Source organism: Orycteropus afer, unplaced genomic scaffold (assembly GCF_000298275.1).
Source record: "Orycteropus afer afer isolate SDZICR_OR568_19922 unplaced genomic scaffold, OryAfe1.0 scaffold00013, whole genome shotgun sequence".
Classification (NCBI taxonomy): Eukaryota; Metazoa; Chordata; class Mammalia; order Tubulidentata; family Orycteropodidae; genus Orycteropus; species Orycteropus afer.
The window spans coordinates 7,705,268-7,709,852 of record NW_006921600.1 but is presented as its reverse complement, the minus strand read 5'-3'; positions in this window follow the sequence as shown (position 1 = coordinate 7,709,852).

The window sequence follows — 4,585 nt, the reverse complement described above, 5'->3', positions numbered from 1 at the left end:
AAGTAGGATTGCCCAACCTTCCTTCTGAGGAGTGGCTGGTGGGTTTGAACCGCTAGCCTTTTGGTTAGCAGTCAAGTGCCTTAGGCACTATGCTACCACTGCCTTGGAAATCCAAGGAAGGGTCGCAATGATCCAAGGAAGGGTCACTATGAGTCGCATCACTCCCCGGCAGTGAGTTTGTTTTTTTACATATATATATGGTTGATGATTAAATGTCAAGACGGTACAGATAAGACTTGCCTTAAGGAATCGCTATAGGAAATGTTTGGAGAAGCCTTCTCAAAATAGAACGGAAGCTGAGGGGAAAAAAATACACTTAGGGGTTGGGTTTTTCAAATCAGACAGAAAAGCTTGACATTGGTAGGATAGACAATAAAGAGAACAACTCTGCAAGTTCTTGAACATAAAGTTTCATTATTAAAGCAGTTATTTTAAGACAATGAATTTGACAGCAGTAAGACAGCAGTAAGACGGCCCAAGGCACAGGGAGGGACCAAACAGATGAAGCTCATCTACGAATTTGTGGGCTTAAAGTACTTTAATGATTTCACTCATGAGCCCTCATTTTCCCCGGGTGGTAAAAATATAATCTCAGTCAATTTCCTGGGTTGCCTCTTGGGTTTGGGGCACATATGGTGCTAAGCCATTGAGTGTTTGGTGGAGGGGGGAATATCTGGTACTTGTGATCCACACAGGTCTCTGCTGGGCTGTCCCTTGTTTTTATCCACAGTGGGTCTCTTGGATGGCTGTCTATATAAGGGCCTCTCTTGGGTACATAGGAGCTCTGGCGGGTAGCAGTAAAAGCATTCAGTATTTCAAACCCACCAGCTGCTCCATGGGAGAAAGACAAGGCACTCTGATTGTGTAAAGATTTACAGTCTGGGAAACCCTGTGGAGCAGTTCTACTCTGCCCTATATGATCGCTATGAGCTGGAATCGACTGGATGACAGTGGATTTGGTTTGGTTTGGGTGCATGGGGCAGTGGTGCGTGGAGACCAGGTTTAATCTCCAACCAATGCACTTCAAGTACAGCCTTTACTCGTTGTCAGTGGAGGCTAGCATGTTGCTATGATTTTGAATAGGTTTTAGAAGAACTCTCAGAATAAGACAGACTATGAATACAGGTCTGGCAATTAAACCCTATGGATCACTATGATCTGACCCCATTTTGTACGGGGTCACCATGAGTTAGGAGTCGATGTGACAGCAGTAAAAAACAACTTGAGTGCATGGGAAATCACTCTCCTATTCCCATGAGAGGTATTTGAGAGGTTCCAGGCCCTTCTCCCACACAGCCATTTCTATTACGCAGGGGAATTCTCAGGTCTACTTGAAAACAGGACAAGGTCATCTCTGTTCTGAATCCCCCTAACCTATAGGAGGATCTGACACTCCACTTCTCCAGGGCTTAACTTGGGAGAAGACTACAGTGCACACCCTTTCTTAGAAAAATACCCCAATTTCTCTCTGCTTTTTCCTCCAATTTCCCCCTTACACTAGTCCTGGAGAATTCTTTCTGGGTAAGGGGAGTCCTTGTTCCTACATCATCATGAATTTGCTATGGCTGGAGCCCTGAAGACCCTCAGACTTTAGGCTTTTGCAATCCAAAACCCTAGGTTTGAAGCACAAGTGCTTTTCATTCCTCATCTGCAAAATCATTTCTTCTTCAAATCAATGCCACTGACTGAATGGGAGGTGATGGTAATGGGTAAAAGGAAATGCAGGGTGTAGGTGCATGATTCTTGGTTAGTATCTCCAAAATTACCCCTCCACACTATTTAGGAGGCCACTGCTCTAATCCAGACATGAAGCTATGAGAGTCAAGTGGCGTAAGAATGGAAATAAAGAGAGATTAAACAAGAAATTCAGTGAAGTAAGAATTAACAAGATTTTGTTTGTGAAACACAGGACTGAAGGTGAGGAAGAAATAAACTTGAGGGAATGGACAGAGGTTATATCAGTTGTCATTGGACATATTTTCCATGGCTCATATCCTCCATTCCACCTCTCCAGTCACCAGGTCCTGTTATATTTAAAAGATGTTCATGTCAAATTCATTCCTCCACCCCTTCACCAATGTCCCTGCCCTTCAGGCCAGCAATATTTATTACATTAAAAACTAAAACTAAACTCATTGTTGTCAAGTAGATTCTGACTCATGGTGACCCTATAGGACAGTAGAACTGCCTCAGGGTTTGCAAAGCTTTAATCTTTGTAGTGAAGCAGACTGCTACACCTTTCTCCTGTGGAGTGGTTGTATTTAAAAGATGTTCATATCATCTGCTTCTACCAAGATTATAGCCAAGAAAATCCTATGGGAGAGTTCTACTCTGTCAGAGCTATTTTTTCATGTGCTTATCTGTGGTTGGAAGGTCACTATGAGTTGGAACTGACTAGAAGGCACCTAACAACAAAAGAGATTAGGACCTGATATCTTTGGGGGTACATGATTCATCTACTCTATCATTGTCTACATGTAAACTGGTCTTTTCACCTTTAACTAGGGTCTAGAGGGAGCTCTGGTACTATAGTACCTAAGGGCACTTGACTGCTAACCAGAAGGCTGGCAGTTCAAACCCACCAGCCACTCCTCGGAAGGAAGGTTGGACAATCTACTTCCGTAGTGATACTGCCTTGGAAACCCAAGGAGGGGTCGCTATGAGCCAGGTCCGACTTGACGGCACATAACAACAACAAAAACATCATAGTATAGAAGGAGTTTGGTGGCTTAGTGCCTAAGGCATTTGATTGCTAACCAGAAGGTTGGCAGCTCAAACCCACCAGCTACACTGTGGAAGATGGGGCAATTTACTTCCATAAAGATTTACTGCCTTGGAAGCCCAATAGTATCGATGAGTCGGAATCGACAATGGTAGTGAGTTTGTTTTTGGTTTGGATCATAGTATAAAGGAGCCCTGGTGGCACAATGTTAATAAGTGCTCAGCTGTAACCAAAAGGTCATTTGTTCAAACCCACCAGCTGCTCCATGGAAGAAAGATGTGGCACTTTGCTTCCATAAAGATTAAAGCCTTGGAAACCCAATGGGTAGTTCTACTGTCCTTTATGGTCACTATGAGTCAGAAACTACTTGACCACAACAGGCTTGGCTTTTGGTCTAATACAGTGTAAAAGTGTTGTGGTGGTACAATGGATAAGCACTGGGCTGCTAACTGAAAGGAAAGGCTCCAATGGAGAAAGACCGGACAATCTGCTTCTACCAAGATTATAGTCAAGAAAATCCTATGGGAGAGTTCTACTCTGTCATATAGTGTCGCTATGAGTTGGAATAGACTTGATAGGATACAGCAGCAACATCACACTGTAAAGCACATGGTCTGTATCCAACAAATGAAATGCATTAAGTGGTGTAGCAGCATACAGGTCCATTGTTTCCTGTTTACTAGTATTCCTTCTTTGCTAAGGCTTTATTTCCCTATGTCAGAGCTATTTTTTCATGTGCTTATCTGTGGTTGGAAGGTTATTTTATTCATGAGTTAAATAACTTCTAAATTAGAAGTTTAGCACAGGGGTTCTTCGTCCTTGCAGCACTTCTTCATAATTAATTCCCTCCAAACACCATTCCTTCCAAGTCATAGGACGGAGAGGGTGGAAAAGGTAGATGGCTCTGGCAGCTGGAAGGCGACTTTCACGGAATGTGAGAATGCCGAGTGGCAGACTGACAAGCATGAGCTACATTAAGAGTGCTGTCATCGGACTGCCCTGTGCTGGTTTGTTGCCATTCCTCAGCTGTTTATTTTAAACACAGTTTTCTTCGTAAAGTAAGCTCCCAAATTCATGGCTATTGCTTCACTGGCCATTCCCAATCACTTGCGTTCATCCCAGGTATTTTTCTAAAATGAGATTGCTGCTTTTCCAGTGCTCTCAAATCACAGACACCTTCACCCACAAGAATAAGTCTGCTCAGTTACCACTTACCAGGAAAGACAATTCAGTAGTAGCTATTTATTTATTTATTTATTTTCCTGAGCTGTGGAAATATTTCCCAAGGAAAGAGAAAATATTGGCAATAAAAAGGTTAACTAGATTACTTTGCACAACTAATCTTTGAAAATCATTTACTGTATTATAATTGTTTACTTCTATGGCAAACTTTATGGTATCTAGAGTGCTCGGAAATCAGGATGTTAAAAATCTAGTCTATTCTAAAATTGATTGTGGTGATGGTAGTACGTATCTGTGAATATGCTGAAAACCATTGAATTGTACATTTTAACTAGGTGAATAGTATATTGTGTAAATTATATCTTAATAAAGCTGCTTAAAAACAACAAACAAAACTTTATGGCCCAACAGGGGTGGAAAGGTGAATGGGACTACACCCACGAAAATATTGAGAGGATATTTCTACATATGTATTTATATGTGCAGCAAATATGTCCATGAATAGAGTAGAGCATACAGGATACAAAGTTATAAAAATTTCTTAGCAATAATATCAAACATCTTCAGGGAATGAGTTGCTAAGCCTGGGGGCTCAGGACCATAGTCTTGGCGGGACACTAAGGTCAACTGGTGTGACAATATTCTACATCTTACTTTGATGAGTAATGACTGGGGTCTTAA